We start from the raw sequence: 27,805 nt of genomic DNA, 5'->3' as shown, positions 1-27,805 counted from the left end.
TTGTAAACTGCAACAGTTCAGTTCAACTTAGAATATTTTGTTTTTCCTAGTATTCTTTCCTGGTAAATGTAAAAAATATCTTACTTTTCTATAGCTAGAAGGACCTCATGGAGAAGATAAAGGCAGGGTGCTATTCAGTTGGTCAGATCTACTTTTTACTCACAGTATAACACAGTATAACTTTTCAGTAACAGTCTATTTTCCTCTTTGAACAACTGCTAAGAAACCTGCAGAATACTAGCCTGGTAAAAGGAGAAAAGGGAGGGGAGGAGGGGGAAAAGGAAGAAGAAAGAAAGAAAGAGAGGTGGTTAGGGTGGAGTATCAATAAAATATGTTAATGTATCAGAGAGACAGGCAAGATATGATATTGAAAAATAATTTGAATCTATGTAAGCATGCTAATGTTGCTGCAAAATGAACTCTTAGCTCACATTATTACAATACTTTGGAAATCACTCAGAGTGTTTATTTGCTTAGAGACAGTCTAATAGAGGAACCAGATTTCTTTCAGTGGCTGTGTTAATCTTGGATAACCAATTACTTTACTGATTATTAGAAATGCTGACAAAGTTGAACATATGCTTTGTCTTCTTTGTCCACTGCTAGCCAAATGAAGCTTAGCTATGAGTCGTATACAATATTTACTGCATAAAGTAAAAGAACTAGGACTCTTCACAGGTTTTCAAATGTATCAAATAAAATGTGTTAATCTTCGTTAAGAGATTTTTAGGGTTTTTTTTTTAAACTAAATTTTAAATTATATTTAAACAAAGATCTTTTTGGATAAGGCATAGAGGGGAAAGAAAATGGGCATAATCTTGATTCAAACTGAGACTAACATTTATGTGTGCTGTTATTTTCCTTTTAAAACTTTCAACTAGCAATTTTATTCTGTGTAAGTGTTTGACGTGTGACTCAAAGTTTTCTGGAAGAGCTGTTATTTTCCTTTTAAAACTTTCAACTAGCAATTTTATTCTGTGTAAGTGTTTGACGTGTGACTCAAAGTTTTCTGGAAGAGTGAGAGCATTCTTTCAGAAATTTAGTAATTGATAGCTGCATTTAGCAAACCTCTCTATTAATTATAGGCAGCTTATTTTCTCCAAATACTTATTGCTCTCTGAAAGCTAAAAAGCCTGTGGCCTAAAGGGAGTTTATTAGTGGCTGCTGATTAAGATGAAGCCCAGTGATGCTAAAAAAAACCCCTAGACTTTGAGAAGGGGACTTCTTTGTTATGATCCAATAGCTAGTGAGAGGAAGTAGCTAATAAGCAAGATCTACTTTAGACAAACTGTAGTATTTTAGGTAAAACATGACTAACTGTAAAGTTTGGGTGCAATAATGAGAACATACCTTGAGCCTTACAAAATCTTATTTCTGATATCACTTTCTGTGGCATCCTAGGAGAAACTAGGAAGGGAAAAAGTCTTTGAGTTATCTTCTAACAGTAGTGCTCCTTTTGTGACAAGACCTCTGTTAAAAGCTCCATTTGCTGTCACTCCTTATGTTTAAAGCAGACCTTTCGAGGTAAGCAACCTGTGGCAGACAGAAAGAGCTGAAAAATTTATAAAGTCATAAGGTTTCTTGGGATGAAATGACAGGAAGTAGCAGAAGTAGCATCCTAAAACACAGATGTCAGTAAAAGCCATCCTATACCAAAACATCAAATTTATACACAGTATGCAGTAGAGGTACCTTGATTTCTGAATGAAGTCTAGAATAGCTCCTAGAAGGTTAACAGTAATTCCTCAAGTATTTTTTTTTATATATTCACTAAGAGTCAATTATGAAAGGGATACATAGCTAGAGAGGGGAATCTCAGGCAGGAGATCTCAGGCTACAAAATAATTACTTTTTTAGCCCTACTCAGTCTAAAGAGGGTGATTGTGACAATTGCCTAGATATACTGGAGACTGGTGGGCTTCTTTGATATGCACAGATTTTCCAGTTGCCACCTCACTGGGTTTTGTGAACCTTTTGAGGTTGCTTGTGTTTTTTTTTTTTTCTACTAGGGACAATTAATTTTCGTCTGTTTTTTTTTTTTTTTTTTTTTTTCTGGGACAAATCAGCAATCTTCAGATTTTTAGAAGGCAATTCTAAATAACTAAACCTGGAAAGATTTGCTACTGACAGCAGTTTGTGGAAGAATACATTTTTTAAATTCATTATCTTATTGTCTGTTTAAAGCAGAATACTTTTTATAGTTGTTTAGTCTTTATTTCAATATTATGAGGTTGGACAAAGAAATCAAGAGTTGCACTAATTCTCAAGCAGAAAAAAAAACGTTTCTACTTCATAGATACTTTTTTTTTTTTTTTTTATCAAGCAGAAGCAATGTGGGGATATCTTGGAGATTGCCCATTTCTTCAATTATGTGCAAGGTGAAATTAGGACCAGTATTTCTGTATTGACACACTTACTGGATGTTTCATCCATTCTGTTTACATCATGTTAAAATTCTGTGTCTCACAAATTCGTCTCAAGATCAAAGAAGCTATCTAAGCTAGTGGCATACAAGCAATTTCAAGGTTCTGCTCGACAGTGCTGAGCACTCTGCTGTGTTTTATGCAATGTGCTAACCAGTAATGTTTGAAGAAGGAAGAATATTTTGTCATTAAATTTCACATTAAAAGGAGAGAGTCATAGGTAGTGGCTGTGATCAAAATGTTTAGTTGATTGACACTTGTTTAGCATTTTACAAATTGAAAAATGACTTCTCATCCAAGAGGTGTACTTATGTGGCATATCAGATAACCAGTACTTCTGAAGTAAGAAAAGATGATATGAAATTATTAGCATTAATAAGCATAGTGATGGAAAAAAGTCGGCCTCAAAATTGTGATGTGGAATGTGAATGGTATGTACATCCCTTTGAGATCATTGTCACTTATAGTAGTTTTGTTTTACTTATTTCATATTCCAAAGTGATTTTATATATTTAGAAATATCATGTAAGGCAGGTAAGTAATATCTTATCTTTTTAACAGCTGCTATGCAAACTGAAGCACGGAGGTTGCTCTAGATCATAGACACAATATTTAACAAGTTCAGGAAAATGTAGGTCCCTGTCATGTTCCGATTTCGGACGAGAGGAAGGCCCCCTTGTGTTCTAGCCGAACTCAGACGAGTCTGGGGGGCTAGGGGCAGCTGGACTGACCTCTCACGCACCGGAGCATGGTTTTGTTCATATTCTCAGGAACAGAATTAAGACTCAAAACAGAGTCAAGTGCCAGGTAGCTTTATTAACCCGATAAGAAGTTTGTAAATGGAAGAGAAAGGAGAGAAAGGAAGGAAAGAGGGAAAATAGTTTCGGTTGTAATAGCTACCACCACGGAGCTACCACCGACAGTTCAGTTTGCTCAATGGGGCGACGATCTGTCCGGTGTTGGTCGTCTCAATGTTGATTCCGTGGATGTGTATTCTGGCGAATGTGTATTCCGTTGAATGAAGTGAAATGTGGAAGTGTAGAAGAAGAAGTCTGAGTCTGTAGTGTCGAAGAAGTGTAGAAGAAGTCTCGAAGTGTAGAAGAAGTGTCTAAGTCTAGAAGTCTCCCTTTTTATGTTGGTTGTTTTCATTGTATTTCGAGAGCTGGTTTTCCTAGCCGCACCCCTCCCTGGTGGTGATATGCATGCCCATTACCGGGTGATCCATTACCGGGCGATATGCATGCCCATTACTAGGTTATATGTATCTCTGGGCACATGCCGGGGGCTAGGGCTAGATTTCTCGGAATCAGCTCGGCATTCAGGTTTGCAAGACAACAGGAGTTGCCTTGCAAGATAAGGGGAAGCCATTGCTCAGGTGGTGGCCCTTGTTTCAACAATGTTGAGACAAATTTTTTACACAGTTTTTACACCACCCCGTGGCTCAACATTGTTGCCTCAGGGACGGAGTTCCGTGGTGGCATAAATGACAGAGGAAAGGAGAAAGAAAATAATAAAAAAGAGAATAATAATAAAAAAAAAGATATGTACAATTCTGAACATTATTGTTTATCAGTTAGTGTACAAAGAGACATAAATGCTAGATACTTCAATTTAATTAATAATATCTAAGTAAATGACAAAACCAGAACATTAACATATCAACATTTATCTTACACAACTAAAAATTTGTCCCAGGCCAACTTTGAGGCTTATGGCTCTGGGGGATCAGAAGAAGCAAGTAATTGTTTACAAGGACAATCATAAGGTAAACAAAGATAGACCAACAAAACTACAGCAATTCACAACATCATAAATGTCCCAAGATACAGCACCATGAAAATATTAAGCATTTTGTTCATTTTTGCAACCATTTTTTTTTCTTTGGCAAAACAGTTCAGTTTTTGCTTTTTGGTGAGGCTGGCAACCAAGTACTTGTGGAGCTTGTGGCTGTGGATTTCTGGTCCACCAGAACTGGGGTCTGGATACACAGCAGGAAAACGGATTTCCCTGCCTCCAACTCAGAGCACAGTCAATAAACAATGACACTATAAATTTGCTGTCAACTTTATATCACCCCGTGGACCCATGGTGGTTCCAAAAAAAAAAAAAAAAACCCAAAAAAAACCTAACCAAAAGAAAACAAAACAAAACAAAAAAACAACCAACCAACCAAAATCTCATATCTTTCCATCATCTAGCAATGTTGAGACATTAATTAACCTTTTCAGTCTCTATCAGTCCCTACAGATCAGGCTTATCCAATGTGATAGCCTTGATGAGAAGACCGTAGATGGACAAGAAGGTATATACTTGATCACCCTTACTTCAGAAAGCCCTTTGATGCAGATTTCATAGTATCTTTGTTGCCAAATTGGTGATATATGAACTAGATAAATAGTGAACAATGTGAGTTGAAAATAGCCTGGACTGCTGGGCTTCCTGTGTTGTGATCCATAATACAAACCCTGGCTAATGACCAGAAAGCAGTAGTTTCCCTCAGGCAGCAATACCAGCACTAATACTATTCCACATTCTTCATTAATGACCTGAATGATGGCACAGATTTCACTCTCATCATACTTGTAGATGACACAAAATGTTTATGAAGCCATGAGTCTGCTGCGGGGGAGGGCTGCTGCTCAGAGAAATTACCTGTCAGGAACTGCAGGAAGGTGAACACAAAGTCCTGCATCTGGATCGTAACAGTAAAGGCCGAGGCTGACCAGTTGAGGAGCAGCTCTGCAGTAATGGTCCTGGGAGCTCTGGGGGACACTAGGCTGGCCCCAAGGCAGCAGTACAGCCAGGCACAGCACTCCCACATCCTGTTTTGCATTCGCAAGGATGTAACCAGTAGGTCTGGAGAAGTAATCCTGCACTGCTCTTCAATAGCTGTGAGACAGCATCTGACATGCTGTGTGCAGCTTTGGGCACCCCAGTATGAGACAGACACTGATGTAATGGAGATAATCTTGACCAATGTGGTCTGGGAATGGAGGACAGGGCATCTAAGAAAAGGCTGTAGAGGCTGGGCTTGTTGAGCCTGAGGAAGGGACAATTTTGTTGGCGAGAAGAGGACATGTACAACTACTCGATAGCAGGATGTAGAGGAGACAGAGCCAGACTCTTCCCAGAGGTGCACAGAGGAAGAACAAGAGGCAACAAACACAAGCTGGAACACAGAAAATTTTGGCTAGAAATAATGTGAAAAGATTACTGTAATGGTAGCCAAGTTACCCAGAGACACTGTGGACATTTTTAAAAATATTCAAAACCTGACTGGACATCGTCCAGAGAATATGCTTTAATTGGATGTGCTTTGCATAGAGAGGTTGGACTAACTGACACCCAGAGGTCTTATCTGTACAGTAAATAATTATCTAGTTTTGTGACTGCAAACACTAAATAAAACACCAGAAGAACATGTATTCAGAGGCTTGATCTTTGTTCAAGAAGTACATGTCAAGAATCTGTCAACTAGTCTCTGTTCCCCATGCTTTTCAGAGATTCAGCCCAGATTAAGGTTACCGAATTTACCTGTGGAAGAGAAATAGCGTTTATTTATTTAAAGACACCTCCTTACTGTAATATATGGACTTCTTTTATTCTGGATGTCAGGATGCCCTTCTTGAAGAAAAGTGTGAAAAGTGAAATGATCAGAAATTTCTAGTAGAATGTGGATGTGCCTCATATTGTTACAGACTGCAGCTAAGTGCACCCCAGATTCATCTTTACATTCATACATATTCAGCACATACGTTTCAAATATTTCCCAAATACCTCCCTGGCATGTGGTGAAAAGCTTTTACAGAACAAACAGAGCAGGATTACTGAATTTTTTAAGACTAGGAAAGCATCTATCTTCTCTGCAATATAAAAAAACAGATGAACATAAAGTATGTTAAGTCATATATTTCACAAGTATTTACAGTGAGAAAAGTGTAAGAATTAAAGCAAAAGATTATTTTAGTTTAAAAATAAAATCTGTATATATTAATGAAATTAACTTAACACTTGCAATCTCAGTAACAACAAATAAATCATAGTAAAATGAAAGATATAAAACTAATAAATATTACCGTTTATGTTACTGCAGTTTAAAATACCCTGACAGTAGGATGTTTTGTATTGGTCTCTTTCTAGGCCACCTTTGTCCCCATGCTAGCAAATAAAAGGCAAGGGAAGGAAACACGACTATATTCATTTTACATTTGGGAACCAAGCCACAGTGAAGTAAGCACTTGACACCAGGAGTCTGGTGTTAAGCCAGAAAAGGAACCCGTTTATCTTGACTCCTGTTCCAAGGCTTCAGCTTTCATCTCTAGAAAGGTTAAAGCTTTGGGTCTGGATAACATCAGGATCAGATTTTCACAAGCTTTTAGTAGCCCCATTACATGAAGTCTTCTATTCTTTCCCTAGAGAGCACTTATCTGAACATCAATTGTTTATCCCTGATTTTAATACATAGTGACGGTCAAGGTTAATATTTTTGCAGCTTTCCTGATGTTCCACGTTATGGCAAAATTCAACAAGGTAGAAATAGTTATTATTTGTTTCTTAATCTTATAATCTCTTATAATTGTTCCATTTACATGTGTGAAGATACCACACTTTAGAAAGAGCTCCCTTAGACACAGGAAAAGAGAAATAATCTCTCTGGACTGATTAAGGTTGTAAATAAGGGCAAGAAAGAAGCTTAAGCCTTTTGTCTCCGTAGTTTTTAGCCCTTTAAATAATCAGATAGTGAGTTGCCAGTTTTGGAGATGTTATTTACCTGATATTCTCTGCAGAGTAAGAAGTTCTATTTCCTGTTTGGTCATCAATATCAATTTGTAAAACTATAAAATAGCAAACTGATTCCTATTAACCATGATGAAAATCCTATCTGCAGCTCTTAAACTATTAATGTGTTAAAATTGTAGCTTGACAGCATTTTACACAACTTTTTAAAGAATCTTTGAATAGTAGTGTGTTATGTAAATAACATTATTGAAAGTGTTTGAAACCAGAACAGCTACAAATATAGAATTGTAAGTACTTTTGCATATTTATAAGTGCAGAATTTGCTGATGGTTTATAGTAACTATACTGTAAGTGTGACAGACATACAAGCTACTAAATAAATGAGGCAATCTAAGAGCAGACCAAACAGCAATGGTATGTGAATATAATAATCTTTTCTAGCACACCAGTATCATTACTAAAAATGTAGGAGCCTGACAACTTCTATTTTCATAAGTCCTGTGGAGTGGAACTACTATTCTTTCTATGCAAATGTGAAACTGAGGTGCAGAAAGAGCAATGAATTTCCCAAATGTTATATAGCACTGGGGAAATACAAGCATTCTGGCTTATATCTGCAGCAGTGTGGCCAGCAGGAGTAGGGAAGTGATAGTGCCCCTGTACTCAGCACTGGCAAGGCCGCACATTGAATACTGTGTGCAGTTTTGGGCCTGTCAGTACAAGAAGAACGTTGAGCTGCTGGAGCTCATTCAGAGGAGGGCAATGAAGCTGGTGAGGGGTCTGGAAAACAAGTCTTATGAGGGAATCTGCTGAGGGAACTGGGATTGTTTAGTCTAGAGAAGAGCAAGCTGAAGGGAGACCTTATTGCTCTTTACAGCTACCTGAAAGGAGGTTGTAGGGAGGTGGGTGTTGGTCTCTTCTCCCAAGTAACTAGTGATAGGACAAGACGAAATGGCCTCACGTTGTGGCAGGGGAGGTTTAGGTTGGATATTAGGAAAAATTTCCTTACTGAAAGAGTGATCAGGCACTGGAACAGGCTGCCAAAGGAAGTGGTGGAGTCATCATCCCTGGAGGTGTTAAAAAAAATGTGTAGATGTGGCACTTCAGGACATGGTTTAGTGAACATTATGGTGTTAGGTTGATGATTGGACTTCACGATCTTGGAGGTCTTTTCCAACCTTAAAGATTCTATGATTTATGAGTCTATGATAAGGAATATATGGAAAGCTAGGGAGATGTTCTCACAAATTCTAGGTTAAAGCCTTGAAAATAAAGTCGTGCTTTGCAAAGGCCTATCTGTAATTCTCAAAACAAGTAGTCCAAGATTATTACTTACAATTTCACATACAAACTTCCATATTTAGAAAGGGCAAAAAAAACTTCAGAAATAATTTATTGAAATGGGAATATAGTTTCTTTATCATATTGTACAGACTGGCTTCATTAGAAGGTTCATATGTATCTGTATTTCATATGATACACATCACAACAGGACTATTGAATAATTTTCTAAGTATCTTAAGCCAGATAATATCCCTGACTGGTTTAGGGGGAGGGAGGGGTATGAATTTAGGTAGATCTCTATTTGTTCATGCCAAGTTGATCTCAGAAGAACTTTGTGCAGACATGTCAGTCCTCTTACATGAAAATCCCCTCCATCTAGAATGAAATACTCCATTTTGAAATTATCTACCTAATTTAATAGGGTGAATAGTATGAACATCACTCTTAATTTGATGTAATATGCAGTACATAGACATGAGTATTATCTTTTCCATTAATGATTACATATGAGGCTTTAAAATGTTAGAACTGATACAAATGGCAAAATTAACTCATTTAAAGCATTTTTTAAAGTTTTGCCAATTTATCCACATTTACTGTGGAAGGGAGTGATGCTATCCTTTATCTCTGAAGAACTCTGTTTATCTGTGATTAGGTTTTATATTTTGCCTATACTCCCCTGTAACTTTCCTGTAATATGTTTTATCCAAATTAAGAGGCAAATGTTTAACCAGAAACATTTGCAATTTATTTACTCTGAAGGTAAGAGTAGTGACAAAAATTATGTTGTTTTAATCTAAATATGTTGGAATAAAATGTACATCACTTGTACCAAAATGGCTTGAATTTTTTGGAACCTAAAATGAGAGGGAACACTCATGTCTCTGTACCTCATCTTTCTACAGTTCTTTTTGACCTCCAAATCAAAAGAAATAGGTAATGACATCTAAAATTCACACTCTCTTAAAGCTGCTAGCTTTCTTCTTTCTTTCATTTCTAGTATTGATTCTTATTTTCATCTATAAATAAATATATTCTCCATAGAACTGTACCTGCTGATTGTAATCTTTCTGGAGAAAAGTTTAGTTAGCTTCCTCTGCTGAGGAATGTTTGCAGTAATTTAAAGGAAAGAACTTCTGAATTCACTGTTGATATTACAGATCAAACTTGCAAGCAAACATTACACAAGAACAACTCTCTCCATGTTTTATCTCAGATCAGTCTTAAAAATTCCCAAGCCATTGTAGTTTGATGCTGTATTTCTTTTTTAAAAGCCATTTAAATATAACTTACTATTCTCTAATAAATCATTAGCATCCAAATAATGTCAGTCAGATTAGCAAACAGCCTACATGCACACAAACACATCGTTGCTTATTACAGCAAAAATCACACGTTTAGATATTCACTGCTTTGTAGCATATTAGTAGTAAATATAACACCTGATCCCTCTCTAGTCTTGAAACATTTCATGAGGTTGTGAAAAGCTCAGCAATATTTCAAGAGGGCAGCTAATACATTCATTTTGTTTTGTCTGTCTTTGAAGATCTTTTCTGACATCTGTATGAAACTTGATCTAGACCTGATGGGTTTCAGGTTCCCTGGGAAACCCAGTTCTTTTAGGACAGATCAGCTCAGTGCTGACCTATTCCATCATCACTGAAGAGTCTCATGGAAATTGAACTTTTTGTTTGTGGTGGACCTCAGTACAGTTCTTAGACAGATGTACAGGTATTTATTTCAAATTCCAAGTGTGGGGACTCACATTGCTCAGTAAAGAGGAGACTGAGGATGATGATTGCATAATAGATTCATAGATTACATCTTCATTCATAGATTTTGTTTCCAACTCTTCAGTCTGTAACTACAGTCACTGTTCACTACAGCTACTATCTCCTGCTCCTCAGGGCGGCAAAGGACACATGGCCTGGAACCATCATGCATGGATGTTCAGCTTAGATTCTATGTGATTAGTAGGTCTAATCAAGTTGTAAAAAGGAAATGGAGGTGTATGTCCCTCTCGTGACTGACCAGAAAGGTTGTGCACTGTTAGTTGAAGAGATAGCAGCTATTGATACAACATAATTAATAAAATAATTAAGATTTGCTGATCCTTTGGAAACTTTGCAGTTGTTACTTTAAATGTAAAGTTGCCTTTTTTTTGTAGGGAATTACTAGAAAAGATTATTCTTCATCTAAAACATGGTTGAACTTAGAAAAGAAGTGGTCCTAGCCAGCTGTAAGTAACGTGCAAGAATTCCCCTAGTTTACTTATATTTTCTTTGAAGTGTTTAAGGTAGTCCTTGTAGAAGGTGGGAGAATCAGTGGGGACAGAAAACTTACACTTTCTCTGGTAATGGACAGCTAGATCATGATGGACAGATTTCCTGCAGCAGTATGACATTTCTGGAGGATTTGTGTGTGACAGATGGGATCACACCAGCTGAGAAACTGAAGGGGCTATATTAAAATTATTGAAAGTATGAAATTATGAAATATGAGTAAATTAAGCATGTCTTATATTTTGCCTCTATAATATGTCAGAGAACATCAAGATTTTTTTTTTTAAGTGAAAGAACAGAGGACAACTGACTCATTTGAAACTTATTCTATAGTCCTGAATATGTAGAAAGTAAAGGACATGGGAGGTGTGTGTGTGCATTATTAAACTGAACGAAGGTCTTCAAGGCCACATTTACCTTAGCTGTCACTATTAAATCTAATATGGATATACCTGCCTATGTTACATTCATAGAAGAGGAGCTTCCTTCCTTCACTTGCAGTGGGTGCACTATATTGCTACCTTTTCCAACTGTCATGCAGGAGAATTTCTATGCTTTTTATTTTCAGTTGTCATGTGAACATAGCCAGTGTGGACTTACTTCAAGTAACAAACTAAACTAATATCTTAACCAAACTTTGGACTTTTGGCTTCTGAGGAGGAATTAGGTGCACTTTAAATTTAAAGTTAGGTGAGGAACTTGCAGCAGCAGATGATCCCTAAAACTGGAGCAGAGAGCAGTCCTTATGGATAAAAGAAAAAAAAAAGTTCTACTTGCTTGCATAGGCTTTGAAACTTGTAGTCCTATGTAATGCAAAAGTAATTAGGAAGATATACCTTTTGCCAAAGAGATAGCCGATTTACAATTTGAAATTTCTGTGTTTTCTAGAACAGAATATTGTAAGATAATTCTAAGCTTCCACAACCATGTGGCAAACTACCTCTTATTCTCTTTTTTTTTTTTTTCTGTACTCAAAAGGCAAAATTTGTTCATTACTGAGTAGTGGTGTTCACATTTTGCCTGTATTACTTGTATTGAGTGCATCTGTCCTCTGAGAGAATTTTCACTGAAGCCAGTGTGACTCCTTGCAGAACAAAGCACTTGTCAGTATGAGAAAGGATGTGCAAATTCTCTTCTTCAATGTTTAGAGGAGTATTATATTCCTTTAAGGCTCCCTGCCCATGGGAGATGGGGCAAGTAGCTTACTCATTAAACAGCAAGGAGAAGTCTTTTATTTTAACAAATGTCCTGCCTGTTGAAAGATTTTACAGCTCTTAAATTCTTCACCAGACTTGGCTGTTACAGTCTCTTGTCTCACATTAGTCAATATGCCAGCAATTAAAAAAATTTCCTTTCCCTTGCTCTACCTTCTTTTTTTCCTGGTAACTTTGTATTAAAAATGGAAATTTCTTTCAGAAGGTGTTGAGGTTAATTCAAGTTATTGCTTGTAGTGCAAAGATTAGGAGTTCTCTGTTTTGTTTTGTATTATTTACTTATTTCTCCACTGCTCTGAATAATTAAGATGTGTTAAAAATATAGCTACATAAGCAATAGTTCACAAACTACTGACTAATTCATCGATTACTGCTGCTTTGAAATATGACTACAGTTTGTGCTGACACTTACAAGTAACAAGATTTAGGGACAACACTTCCACAATTAACATTATAATGTATAACTTTACTTAAAAATCATATTACTATGTAAAACCTATTAAATAGGCAATAGAATTCCTATCGCTAGTGCCCAGATATTTATGTTATAGAAATTCACAGTTATTTAAATATTTATAAAATGAGAGTTGAAAGAAGCACTTTTGAAAAGCAGTTAATAATGAACAGACATCAAGGGAGCCATCATTATAAGAGGAAAGTGCTTTGCAACTGCAATAACTTCACTGGTGCAGAAGCAGGCCATCAAATTTAATTAAAAGCAGTCAAAAATAAACTGAAAAATTGAACTGCAAAAGCCTATCCTTTGCCAGCAGCTGAAGGCGAAGAGAAAAAGAGAAGGGAGGACCTTGAAAGCAGTAATGAATTGATAAGCCTTCCTGTCTGCAACTTGTAATTCATTCTGTCAGATTTTAGTATCAGTTAAACTAGATAAATAGAACAATTACTGATTCTCTATCTTAAATCTTTATGCACAGTCCCTCTGTTATAGGTTTCCATGATAAATGAAAGTCTGAGAGGGTAAAAATTTAAATTAATTTCCTTGCTTGCCCATGTCTTTTAAATAAGTCTGACGTGTACATTTGCTGGTCACAGACAAATTCTTCAAAACAAATTAGAGAAAGAAATAAACATGTTTATTGATTGAAGTTTTTGGTTCTTGTAGGGAAGTTTCATATTTTTTTACCCAGCAAAGGTAGACATCACCTGGAACGTGAAGTATTGACATCTCCATCTGCCACTAGAAGTTCCCATGGTGAAATGAAAGATAAGGAGACTTATTTGTAATGTAATAGGGCTAGCAAATTTATTGCTGCTTTATATGCTCAGATTAATGTGGATATATGCAAACTGTACCACAAGGACAAAACCAATTTACCCTAGATCATTTTATTTTTTGTAATAATGTGCTTTAATGAAGCTAAAGCTTCCCTGCTGTGACCTTATTATGTTTTCTAGCATCAGTGGGAAATAGATTATGTTGAATCGTAACAGAGCTCATGAAACAGCAGGAATTTTGAGGCAGAAGACCAATTATATTTTAGCGGCCAATACAGAAATAGGAAAGGCAAAAGCCAAGTAGATTCTGGGAAATAAACCCGTTGAAAAAAAAAGTAAAAAATTTTCATGTCAATGAATGTTGTACAGTTCTTACAGGAATTATTAAAGACACAGTAGTTTCCCAAGATGGAAATTTCCACTCAAGTGGATGTTTTACGAGGATGGATATTGGTTTATAAAATGATGTGAAGTAGATAGGAAGTGCGATGTTGAAAGATTGAATAAAATGTATAGCAATATGAATGATTATGAATTTATTCTTTGGTAATGAATCAATCCTTATGAAATTAAAAGAAGTGGTCTCAGTTAGAAAACCTGTTATTTATTGCCTGCCATTCAATTTCCATCAGTTATCAGAAACTGAAAGGTAAATAATAATTAATTCAAAGTAGAAAGCAAACTTCTCCTCCACTCTAATTTCTTCTCCTTCAGCAACAATTGAACCTACTGCCCTTGAATTCATGAAAAAGCAAACCTTCAAGAAAGATTTGTTTATAATCCACTAGATACTTAGAAAGAAGCTTTTAAGATCATTCATTCTTGCTGAAATGCCCAGCTACTTTCTGTGTTGTTATATCCCATTTTATATACCATTTATATGAAAGTACTTCATAAAAAAAAAAGAAAAAAAAAGAAAAAAATGAGAACAGAATCTACTACCCTCACTTATATTGAGAATCCTAGTTAATACACTACGCAGGAATTTCTTCTTGGATATTAAGCAACAGAAACTAATAATCATGGTGGAATTCCTTGTACCGTTGATATGCACAGGACACGCATGATATTAATAGTTATTAACTTTGATTTGTTTAAGCTGTTTTTGCATAGTTCATAGCCAGTCAGAAAGTGCATGTGGACACATGATAGGTCCTAAACAAGGGTGTGGAAAAGATGAATTGGTCTCCAAACATTGAAGAAATTTTTTTGCAATGAGGCTAGGGCACACCCAGTGCTCTAACAGACAGATATGGACAGATTTGTGATTGCTGTGGTGAAGTCAGATGGTAGGATAATCAAAGTCTTGGGAGTAAATACAGGAAACATATTATGATAACTTCACTCAGTCTGAATAGCATTTATCAGTTGAGGTACTCAGACTGAAGAGCTATCCAGTTGTTCTAGTTTTATTTAGTGAAGAGGAGTGGTATGGTGGTAGCTTCTGTAAGAAGTTGCTAGAAGTTGTTCCCCTTTGTTCAGTGGACTCGACTGGGCCTAGGGCGGACCTGCTGCTGGCCAACGCCGAGCCAATTGGTAGCAGAATGTTCGGTGATAATGCCTCTGTGACAACATATTTAAGAAGGGGAAAACAGAAAAAAAAAAAAAGAAGAGATGATGTGAAGAAGCTGAGCGGGGACAGAGAGGAGGAGGTGTGAGCCTTGTGGGCTTTGTGGCCCTCACCCTCTGGCCTCCTGCCTGGTGGCCGACGGGGCCCGACTCGGCCTGGCCCGTCTACAAGAAGTGGAGAGGAGATGAGATGTGAAAAGAACCTGAGAGGCGTCTGCCTGCCTGTTGTGAAGAATTTTTCTTGTGAGAGGAATGGCTGCATATGCCAAGGTCAGTGAAGAAGGAAAGGGAGGAGTAATGCAGCTCCTGGCCAGAATTCCCCTGCAGCCCATGGTGCAGCCCATGGTGGAGCAGGTTGTCCCCCTGCAGCCCATGGAGGTCCACGGAGGAGCAGAAATCCACCTGCAGCCTGTGGAGGATGCTGCACCGGAGCAGGTGGAGGCGTGAAGGAGGCTGTGGCCTGTGGAGGGCCCACTGGGGCAGCCGTTCTGGAGGAACTGCACCCTGTGGAAGAAATGACCTACGCCAGAGCGGTTTCATGAAGGACTGTAGCCCATGGGTGGGACCCCACAATGGAGCAGGGGAGTAATGCGAGGAGTTCTTCCCCCAACGATGAAGCAGCAGCGTAAAATGTGTGATGAACTGACCGTAACCCCCATTGCCTCTTCCCCTCTGTGCCACTCAGGGGGGAAGGTGGTAGAAATAATATTAAGCCTGGGGTGGGAGGAGGTTATCTTGTTCTCTGTCTCGTTATCCTGCTTTGGCTTTAGAAATAAATGAATAGTTTTCCCCAAGTTGAGTCTGTTTTGCCCGTGATGGTAACTTTAAGGCTTTGTCCCTGTCCTTATCTCAAACCTTGAGCCTTTTTCCTTATATTATCTCTCCCTGTTCTCTCAGAGGTTGAGGGGAGTGAGAGAGAGACTGTGTAGTCTGGTCCCAATCAGGGCTAAACTACGAAACCAATATGATGTTAGAACCGAATCTAAAGCAAATACGTGCCAAGTTCTGTAATATTCTTTGCATTTCCAGTGGCCTTACCTGTGAAACAAGCCATGGAGGGTGTGAAAGTCCCCATATGTCAGCCACCTAAGTCAAGAGACTTGAGTTATAAAGCCAGAAGTAAAATGGGTACAATATTCCAGTAATCAGTGTTTTCATAGCCAGGAAAATCAAGGCCTCTCCAACCCACCAGCAGTACACATTCTTTGACTACATTCTTAAAGAGAAGGTCAACTTGCTTTTTCCTTGCCTACACCAGTGAAGCAGCAATAGGTGGAGAAACTCTCATATGCCATGACTAAATGAAGCAGCCTCAACTGCATCAGTGTCTGTTTCTAGAAGGTTATCCAGAAATGGTTTGAGAGAAGTGACTGGTTCATGTACTTTTCAAACTGTTATGAGATCTCGGCTCTTATCATAAGTAATTTATTTCCAGGAATGTAGAGCCAGGCCGTGACACAGAAACATAGACACACTCAACCTGGAAAACAGAATGAAAGAAAGAGAATTTAAAGGTCTCTCATCTCTTTACAGAGAGGAATCCTAAATACTAATTTTGTATTATTTGGCCTGGAGTGATCATGCAAATACCTTTTCAGATGGTGCAAGCTACGATTTGAAAGGATAAAACATCTATCATACTGCTGTAAAAAAAAAAAAGCACTTTTTTTTTTCCCAGCTCTCCCAGCAATTCTGAAAATAAAATAGTTTCTCCTTACAGAAGTCTTAAAAGACTTTTGATGTGAAACATGAATAAAACAGAAAAATGTGGTGCGTACATTTGAACAACAATTCAGTATATAAAGTCCTAATGGTCAATGCCTGGTGCAAGTCTTTTGTCTTGTTACATGAATTTCAGTCTTCAGTGGGTACCTTGTTTTTGTTTCAAGTAAAACAGTCAAAAACTACATAACCTTGGGAATAAAATCAAGTAAAAGATAATGGAGCTTTGCTTTCTAAAAACATACCGGTGGGAAGTATTTATAATTTGTAGGCTTTTTGGTTTTTATTTGCTTTTTATTTGCTTTTCCTTTCTTCTTTAAATAACAGCTTTTTATGCATACATTTAAAATTAAAGTTAGCTTTTCCCCTCAGGTCTCTGTAATGCAAATCTTTGTTCAAAACTGCATAAAATCAATCAAATGTACATATAACTTACAGAGAACAAGCTAACTATATCTCCTAGCTCCTATCAGTGGGATGCTGCCTCTAACACAATTAAATTGAATATTAGCTAACATTCTTTAATTAAAACAGCTTTTAAGTAACTTACCAGCCAGTGCAGTTTCACTCTTTCTTTGATCTTCTGCTTAATCAAGAGAACAACTTCTGTGGTACCTCAAAGTTAACTAAGTTCAGATCAGCTTTTTCAATATGATTTAATTAAAAGATATGACCGTGTCTAAGATTTATCATATTAACGGGATTTTTATTTGACATTTTCCCACTCAATTTTTTTTTTTCATTAATATACTGAAGTATCACAAAAAGCAAATGTATTCAAGCATTTCCAAATGAATTTTAAAGTGTCTGGGGAATAAATAGTCCTTTAAAAATAACTTACATGCATATTTTAGGACTCTAAAGCCTAGTTCCTAGTATAGTAATAAGAATGTAGATTAATGGGAATTTTTTTCCATGTAATATCAAAATACTAAAAATATTCATAATTTACAGAGGAAGGAAGAAAAAAACCTGAATGTTAACAAAGTTACAAGGATAGTGGTACCTGGCAGTTCTGAATGATGGCCGAGTTGATTCTAAGCAGTTCTGACTTTACAAACACTAGCTAATCTTTACTCCTCCCTTGATAAGAAATACTTGACACATTGCCTTAGTTCAGCTCTGCTGGGGACCAAGCTACACAGTTTTTCACTCACTGTCCCCACTCTCCAAGAGAATGGAGGAGAGAAAATACAATGAAAATCTTGAGATTTGAGATAAGGACTGTGAGAGATCATTCAAGTTACAGTTACGGGCAAAACAGTCTTGACTTGGGGAAAACTATTTCAATTTATTAATAATAAAGCCAAAGCAGAATAATGACATAGAGAACAAAAAACCAACTTCCTCATATTCCTCTCTCTTCCCAGGCTTAACTTTATTTCAAATTAACTCTACCTCCTCCCTTCATAGCCACTCCCCTTCCCCCACCATCTCTCTCCCTTCCCTCCCCTTTCCTGCTCCCCACATCTTCCCCAGTGTTGAGCAGCACGGGGGGGAAGAGGGAATGGGGGTTACAGTCAGTTCATCACACATCGTTTTATGCTGCTTCTTTCTCTTCGGGGGAAGAACTCCTTACATTCCTCCCCTGCTGCAGCATGGAGTCCCTACAATGGGCTACAGTCCTTTGTGAAACTGCTCTGATGTGGGTCATTTTTCCATGGGGTGCAGTCCCTCCAGAACAGCTGCCTCAGCACAGACCCTCCACAGGCCACAGCCTCCTTCAGGCATCTGCCTGCCCCGGCGTGGGGTCCTCCACAGGCTGCAGGTGGATCTCTGCCCCTCTGTGGACTTCCGTGGGGTGCAAGGGCACAGCCAGCCTCACCATGGGCTCCACGACGGGCTGCAGGGGAATCTTGGCCAGGAGCTGCATTACTCCTCCCCCTCTTTCTTCACTGATCTGGGCGTCTGCAGCCGTTCTTCTCACAAGAAATTATTCACAATCAGGCTCAATCCAATGCTTCTCAGGTTCTCTTCACATCTCCTCTTCACTTCTCTTGGCCAGGCCAGGCTGTCCAGGCTTAGTTGGGCACAGACGGCTGCCTGGCAGGAGGCCAGAGGGTGAGGGCCACAAGGCTTGTGCCTCCTCCCTCTCTGCACCTGCTTCTACTTCTTCACTTCTTTTTTTTTTTTTAATTATTATTATATTCCCCTTCTTAAATACATTATCACAGAGGTATTATTACTGTAAACAAGTGGCTTGGCCCTGGGCAGCAGCGGGTCCACCCTAGACCCAGCTGAGCCCACCAGACAAGGAGGAAACTTCTAGTAGCTTCTCGCAGACACTGCCACGGTAGCCCCTGCAGCTACACAAAATCAGGACACACATCAATGAACGTATGAATACAAAATCATGTTCAGGCTTTTTCCATTCATATTTCTATTTATTTCTGTAGATGTTGAGCTATTACTGTACTTTACATACTGTTAAAGCCTGTGTCACTTCAGTATGAAATAGCATGTTTTTAACTGACAAATTGTCCTATGTATATTGAGCTAGTGCTAAAGACTGTCATTCAACCTCTATCTTTGAAATCTAATTTGAAATCTGCATATATCATGATTAATTTGCTTTAGCATATTGTTTTATTAGCTTTATCCACTGCATTGAAGATACATTGCTGAGGCCTCGGGTCATTAACTGATCATTTGTCTTGCCCTTCTCTTTACACAAATATTAAACTTCTTAGAAAGCATCAAGTGATTTTGTTTTCAGTGTTGAAATAATCAGTGTGTGCTACTTCAATAAAGTTGACTTGATGCATGACCAAATGTACAGATGCATACAAAAGGATGCAGTCTATCTAGGATATTTAAAAAATCATTTAAATTTTATTTGCATTTGCATTGTTGTAAGATGTTAATATCCTAGGAAATAATGAAATTGACTTAAAGCCTGTTTTTAAAAGGTTTCTATAGAAAAAAAAAACTTTTTATTTATTATAATACTGGAAAAATATATATATTTTTAACACTCGTTTATTTAACTGAAACCCTATTACTTAATTTTCTGCATGTTCACTGAATATGGCATTGTAGTTTCAGAAAAGATGCAAAAAATTGAGTTGTTTGGTTTGGTTTTTTTTTAAATAAAAGATCCCAACTATTTTATAAAAATATTATTCTGACTCTGCATACTTTTCTCAGCATGGAAATAAGCCAATTTATAACTTACACTATTATTAAAATATCTAAATATCTGTGAAGATAACATTAGCAAATATTACTAAAATTCATTTCCTTGTGATTTTAGGTTGTTTATTTTTCGGGAAAAAAAAAAAAGATTATTTGATGTTTAATGTTTATTGTGATAAGTGTATAGCTGGTAGGAAATTTCAGCTACCACTGACCTTCTAGGAAAATTTCTAGTTTTGTCAGTATATGTATGTTTTGTTGTACTGGCAAATATTTTCAAATTGTGGTGTTTCTGCATGTATGGAAAAGTATGAAATATCATTTTTATACCTAAGAATTACCTGTGCTCTCCCAGGCAAGAATGATAATTTACTACATGTGCAGGCTTTCTACGCTGTTCTTAAATACTTTGTTCCCAGTCCAAAATAGGGCAAGGTACTAAACTGTTCTCAGTGGTGAGGAGAGGTTATTTCCAGTTTAGGAACAGTGGACAAGGAGAAAACATTGTACAACTGTGAAGCAGTGAATTCTTGAAAGTACTTTTTTCCAACCATTCTACTACATACTTTCTGAAGGCTTATTTTCAGTGCCTGATGCAGAGTTCCTTGAAATAAAAAAAAAACATTTCTCATCTTTCCATTGTCTCTTTAGTCTTGAAATGTTCTCTTAATAAACAGTGATTTGTTATTAGAATGGTTAAAATATTTCCTGTCAATACAGTTATTCAAATTTTTCAGGCTCTTCATTTGTAGGATTTGGTAGATCACAACTAGGTATCAGATTAATCAGGCTTAAATTTATTAATAATTTTAGAGTGGTTAAATAAACTATAGATGTGGTGGTAGTAAGTGGAAAATTAAGAAAATTAATTCTCAATGGAAGTGCAAAGCTCTTAATGTGCAATGATGACAAAGCAGAATTGTTCACTACCTTTGTCCTCCTAAAAGTCCACTGCAGGGACAGCTGCATGAGACAAACATGCATAAGACCTCAGAGTACAATGGGATGGGAACTGTTGGAGACTACTTGGAAGAGATAGGGATTTTCAATTATCTGACACATTCATGCATTCATTAACACTTGTCTTTGAGAACATGCAGAGAACAGACAAGGTTCTAGAAGACTGAAAAGTGATGAATATATTTTCAGGCATTTAGGACGAGCAGCTGAGGAAATACAGACATGCCAAAATAACTTCCGTTTTCAGAAAGCACTGTGAGAGATAATAAAATAAACTGTATTTGCACATCCGGAGGAAAAGTAGAAGAAAAACAATCAACTTGAATTTATTCTAAGCATATCATGTCAATCAACTTGATTTACTTCTGGAGCAGGCTAACAAAACTTTCAGAGAAAGAAAAGAGTATGTGTCAGTATCATGACTGTACTAAGCCTTTTGCCATTAGCCTGTATGGTATTTTCATAAACTAAATTGAGAAGCATGGTGGTCTAAGTGACCTTACTGAAAGAATAGCTATTAGTGGCTTACTGTCAAAACAGATATCAAACTGTATTCACTGTGAAGTTGCTGTAGACCAAACAATCTTCTACAACTAACCAACAATTAGGAAGAAAAAAAAAAGTTTTTATGTGCTTCACTATGTTTGGAGGAGCTTCAGTAGTGTTGAACACAAGATTAAAGTACTGTAGCAAATGCTGGACTTAGCGTATATAATGTTGTACTTTAACATAAATACATTTTTTTAAAAAATTACACTTAGAAATAAAACGTTCCAGAAATATGTAATAATGAATAGCTGTCTTAATAGATGAAGTACTGACATAAGCTCCAGAAATTGACCTCTTAGAAAAAGGTGAGACATTTCAAAAGCCTAAAGAAACACAAAAAAGAAATTTAGAACTCCAGAAAACTTAATGAGTACAGATTGAAACACCTGTAGTTATGTTATCTCAGAGAAGAGTTGGATAGGCATTGATAATGCTCCAAAAACCTGGTAGCCTGCTCCAGACATAATAATGTAAGTTTTCCTGTGCATGTTGGCTAGAAGAGGTAATGACATTGTATATGAGATTTCAATTTGAAAATGAATACATCTTCAGTTGTGTGTAGATACTCTGCAGGCTGTAGAAACTCCGTAATTTCAGACTTGTAAAAAAAAAAAAAATTAGAAAAAGAATTAGAAACATGGATTACATAATTATTAGTGTCCTAGGGCAAGAAGTGTCTTAAAGAGTCCCTTCCAGACTTGTTTTCTGTTAGTCCTGTATCTTGCAGTAAAATACCCTAATTATCCTTTATTGATAATTTCTGATAGATAGGCAAGCAGCTTTTATTATTTCTTTTTCTTAAAAAAAAAAAATACTTTTAAGTGCTAAACCAATTACATAATACTGCAATATTATTAAACAGTAATATTTTATAAATAATTCAAGGTTATTTTCACCAGAGAAATACGCTTTTATTGTTGCACAAGACTTTAAGTTTGTCATTTATGCAGTGTCATTATATTTGCATACATAATATATTAAAAGATAATGCATTTTGAGTGAGTGGGTCATGAAATGTATTTAATTTAATGCTAGACTACTTTCTGTAGCAGTTGTCATTTATTAATATACCAACTCTAAATAAATCTGCATACATTTGCAGGAGGAAAAAATCTTTAATTTTTTGGTTGCTAAATTGGAAAGAGTACTTACCCTTCAAAACTGCAAACTTATCCTTAAAATCCATTAATCAGCATGTTAGCCATCCATAGCAGAATTTTATGAAAAACACCATGCTAGCCACATATTTGACAGACAGGCTTCTTCAGGTAAAAATGTATCTCCCTTGTTTAATTTATAATGAGCAAAGAACGTGCATCAGCAATCAAAAACTATTGAAGTCTGTAAAAGCAGAATCTGAACTTTACATTTGGGTCTGTTGTTTATTTATGAAAGAAGTCTAAAGAGGAAAATTGTTCCCAGGATGTAGGCTGTAAAAAGTATGGTCAGAATAAGCCTTTCTTCTTTAGTAGATCAGTACTGTATTGACTGTGTAGTTTACAGAATAGCAACTTACCTGAGACAGGTTTTAATTCCTGTTATGGAGATGGGACTGCCAATTGACATGGGCAAGTAGTTTTCTCTGCGGAAGAGTTTCTCCATCCGTTAAATGCAGATCATAATTTTACTTTGTGTTTCTTTACAGTTACAAAGAATTCATGCTTTCATTTTGACATTTACCAGTCTCGATGTAAATATAATACTGACCAATGGTTAATAACTTGTTAATTTGATAGGCAGTTAGGCAGTCAGTTAGACAAGCTATACAGTATCTTCTGAAATATTATGAAGCTTTAATTAGTTGTATCTTGACATCAGCGGAACAACCAATTTGCAACAATTTCTAGACTAATTTGATTTACTAATAGCCCACTGTCTTATAATATGGTTCATATATATTGACACTCAAAGAAATTCAGTGTCTTCTATTTCTGTTTCTATCCATCTCAAAGCTATTCCTAGAACATATCCTGTTAAGTGTCTGAACAAGAAGATAGCTGGGTTTTGAAAACTGACTTATACGTAAACAATGTATTTCAACAGGCAACCTAGTATCTAGATCATTTAAAAAACAATTTGATTTATATTATCCCCAATATTAAAAAAAAAAAAAGAGCTAGATAATACTTGCAAAAGTGTCAATGTAAGTATAGCGGGAAAAAAAGAATCTGTAAAGTATGTGGCATGTTTCAAAGTACCTTGTAGTGCTTGTACAGATGCGAAACCCTCATATGATTTGCACATACTGTAAGACAAACACACAGGAATCAGTTCCAGGAAAAAAAGTCTTGAGATCTTCAAAAGAAAAAAAAGAATCAGTGACACCCTTCAATAGGCTTTAAATTTAGGTACTTTTGCAAGCATTGAACGTTTTAAACTGTAACTTTAAACTTTAAACTGAATTACTTTCCATGGGAGTAAAAATTGTGTAGAAGTCCACAATATTGATTATAAGTTGGCATAGTTTTCCTGTGCACACCCATGTTAGTTTCATTGCTTTTAATTTGTGGAGGAATGTTTTTTTAATCTATATCTACTAAATAGATTCTATTTTTGGCAAATGTGTCCTGTCCAGCCCTTCCTGAAATAATAGTTGCAAAAAAGGTTGATACAAGATACTAGATTTCAACTTTATTTCTGTATTCTAATTTGGATGTTTACAGTCAAGTAGAGTATTTGTACTTAGCTAAATAATGTGGCCTGAAGTTTGGAGCATTTAAGTTTTCCAAAAGAAATCAGTGTGCCTGGTTTTGGGGAGGAAAAAATAAAAAAGTGCAAAGTTAACAGTAGCCCCTATGTCTAAAGGCCAATAGCTCTTTGTCTATACCACTCCTTCCTCCTTTTCCTGTGTTGTGGCATGGTGAACAGCAAAATTTCTCATTTTCTGATGGAGTAGACCCTCTACAATTGCAGAGAGAAAAGCATTGAATTCTGAAAGTACAAAAAAAAATAGAGATAATTTTACAGAACTCAGTACTAATTGTTGTAATTTATTTGGGCACTTATTACCTTTGAAGCTTCAAATATTTAAAGAAAGGAAAAACAAAGCTAGGAGATTTGAACATGATACAGTGTTGGTAATACTGAATTATAAATCAATTGGACAAAGCCAGAATACATATGCAAGATCCAGTTTTAGTTAACCTTTCACCACATTTGTACTATATTTCCATGCGCACTACTGGGAATAGTCACTGTTAGAGTGAAATTTTTGCTTTCATCATTTTTGCATTTCAGACCACATTGCTGACTTAGTATTTATTTTCTTTCTCTGTTGCAGCAGTCAGATCTTGTAATATAGAGGGAAATACAATGTGCTGACAGAAAGATTTTACTTAATATTGCTTAGGGAAAATCAAAAAGAAAAAGCTGAACTAGGCTGAAACACAGCTACTAAACACTATAGATTAGTGTTTAGATACAGAATAAACTGATTTAGATATTTGTATATAAAATTTATACATGCTGTTCTCTTTTTCCTAAAGGCAGCTAGGAAAATTTTATTTTGAAAAGTTAGGTGTAGTATGCAGACTGTTGAAAAATGTTCATTAAACCACAAGCTTTGTGGTTGTGATTCTATCTGTAAGTTAGTCAGTAGATGCTTTAACTGATGCCGTTGACTTAAATACTCAACTTTTATCTTCAGATTTCATTTTCATTTTAAAATTACATTAATTTTGTGTCCAAACTCATAAGCAATTTTACTTCAGTGTAGGTGTGTTAATTTGTTCCTTGCATTGGATTCTGCAAATCACATGTGATTTACTGTGTTAAATGACAGATTACTTTATCTACATTAGCAAATTAAATAATAAAAAAAAAATATTTTAGAGGGAACAGGAATGAAAGAGAATATAAAGTAGTAATTTCAAAATTTCTTTCTGTTCACTTATATGGGTGTATTTTTCATGTGTGCATAGGGTTTAGACTTTCTCCAGATCATCATGGCACAAACACAGTGATTTATGAGTCTGTATTGCTGTATGAAACCAATGGGAGTTAGGCATCAAGACATTTTAAAAATCTGTATAAAAACTGCATTGGTAGACACCCAAGCACAGTTTACAATCTGCCCCCTGTATTTATGCCACTTTTAAAAATGGAACTTGATTGTATATGCTTAGTCACTGTTTTTGTTTGTGCATACACTACACCAAAGGTATAACATAAGATACTGTAACCCATCCTTAGTGACTTGAATGTTCTGTTAGAAAAAAATTATATTAAAACTCTTTAGGATTAATATTAATGATTTTTGTCATAGCATGTTGCTGCACATATTTTATTATTCCAAATATACACCTCTGTATTATTTGTTTCTATGCTCATTTCTTTAAATTCTCCACACAAATGTGGTTTTTAAAACACAGATTTTTTTTTTTTATTAAATCTGTAATAGTTTTGTAATTTGTCTTCTACATATATATCTAGTAGGATTGCCTGTAATTAAGGACTTTTACAGAATGATGAGTTACCTTTGCATATGACACTTTCCTCATGCTTTAGCATATGATAACATATTCTGTCTTACAGCATTACAGATTGTGGCAGCACTGGAAAGCATAATAAACAGAAAGAAAATTATTATTTTAGTGTAGACTATTTCTGCCATCTTGAAAAACAAATGGCACATCTCACATGACACAGCATGACGTGATCAAGATCACTGCTTCATAAAGGGCTGCAGGGGCCAAATTAAATTGTATATGAAATTGATTTGGTAGACTTAAACAAAAACATCTGCTTAGAACAATGTTGATATATCGGCCAGATTTATGTGATAATATCCTAATGATAAATTGCAGCATAATATGACAAACTGCATTTGTCATGTAACTTTGCCCTAAACCATGAGATAGGAATTGCATAAAATTTCCAAACTTCAGAACGGCTTTGAGTTGTCAATATTTCCCTGTCTTTGGGTTAAGGAAGGAAGATTATGGTAAATTAAGCTGAAGATAGGCATTCTACAGCAGTCTTTGAGGGACAAGTTGAATGTTCAATGTCTTACTAACTTAAAATACCTTAATTCTTCTTAAAGACATTTTTGGGGACTGTATGAGTACTCAAACACTTATAATAGAAATATTCAGGATACACGGATAAAAGGAAGTATCAATCCTGAATTTTTAAACAATCCTAGAAAAGATAATAAAAAGTTATCTTATTTGAAAAGCTCCAAGATGATCCTATTAAAAGCAGAATTTTATTGTACATTTAAAAGTAAGAAGGCTCAATTGTATATTCTGACATAAGAAAACAAAATATTAGCAACTGTCTGCATAATTTCTTACTTATTATTTCTATTGAACATGTAGTAGAATACATTATTTTTATTATTACCCTCTTGTGTTATGATGGCAATGAGAGGTCCCAAGTGTAAGATCAGAGTCACATTTTGTTAAGTGCAGAACTGAAGTGTAGTAGGAATCAGCCCATACTGAATGAACCTGAGTTTTAAATTAACATTGCACATAGAAGATAAGACAAAATATTTAGTACTGGGGATCTGAGCACAATAAAGGCTAAATTTAAAAGCTAAGAGCAGTAGAATTGGTAAATAAATCAGTATCTTCAGTTTGCAACTTCAAGATCATTAATGTGATTATGACAAAGTTTTTGAAACTGTTTTTTTAATAATGACGTAAGTCACCTATGGATTCAACCGCTTTCTTCACTCATCATTGCATGTCTTGAAAAAACAACAGCATCAAGGATCCTATAGAAAGATGTTTGGACTAATCCTCCCTTACTAATTTGTTCTCAGGTGCCTGCATATGTGAAAATATGGGTACATCACTGCACATAGATTCAACTATAATATGAAAAGGATACCCAGTGAGGTCAAGGAGGTCTCGAAATAAAAGCAGTTTTTTAAAAAATCTCCTCCTTATCAAGACAATAAGCTTGAGGGATGTATTTAGGTAGAGCATTCTCTTTTCTAGAGCACACATTTCTCTTATCTAAGTTGTTGGAGAGGTGTAATATATATATTCAAACGGAGCCTATGTATGCTTTATCTTCATCTTCGTAGATATAGAACAAGAGGTTGATTATGGATGGGAAGGCTGTGTAGAACTTAGTACTGTCATCAAACTACCAGAAAGTTTGACACAGAATACTCAAAATACAATGCATTCTTCTGCTAGGCTAAAATGGAAAGATTGGAAACATCGTTTTAGAACAATTTCCTTTTTTCCAAAAGTTTACTTAGTGCCTGGCCTATATGTTCAGTTTTTCTCCACTGGGGTGAACTACATAATGATCTGACAATGTACAAAATTACTATTTTTCACAATGTATGGTGGCCACAGAAAAGTCACTAAATAAATAGAAGAAATGAAGAAAAGACAGTTTTCTCCCCCTATCCATTAGCAAACCAGAATGAAAACAGTCTCAGGCTGATGCTATTCATAATTTTTAATATGCATGTAGTTTCAGAAAAAATATAACCATAAATCAGTGATTTTCCAGTTAAATCACCTGAATCTTGAATTTCATTGCTTTTTCTTCTTCATGTTGCATGTGTATCTACTTTATTTTTTAAGATGAATTTGCTGATAGTTGATGAAAGGCTTCACACTTTTAGATCATAATCATTAATAGATCTCAAGTGAATGCAGCAGCATATTAAGTGAAATCAGTTTTCCATCGTATTGTCAAGTTCCAAAAAATATAGTGGTTCTTTTTT

General features: G+C 36.0%; 1 long non-coding RNA gene across 1 annotated transcript in view; it reads left to right on the top strand.

The window, feature by feature from the left end:
• The window catches only part of LOC147596299 (uncharacterized), a 562,863-nt gene that overhangs the window by 363,801 nt on the left and 171,257 nt on the right, over positions 1-27,805 (top strand). The gene's annotated exons all lie outside the window — the stretch shown is intronic.

Source organism: Chlamydotis macqueenii, chromosome Z, assembly GCF_036417535.1.
Source record: "Chlamydotis macqueenii isolate bChlMac1 chromosome Z, bChlMac1.mat, whole genome shotgun sequence".
Lineage (NCBI taxonomy): Eukaryota > Metazoa > Chordata > Aves > Otidiformes > Otididae > Chlamydotis > Chlamydotis macqueenii.
Note: the sequence above shows the minus strand (reverse complement) of the source record. Positions and strands in the feature narration are given on the sequence as shown.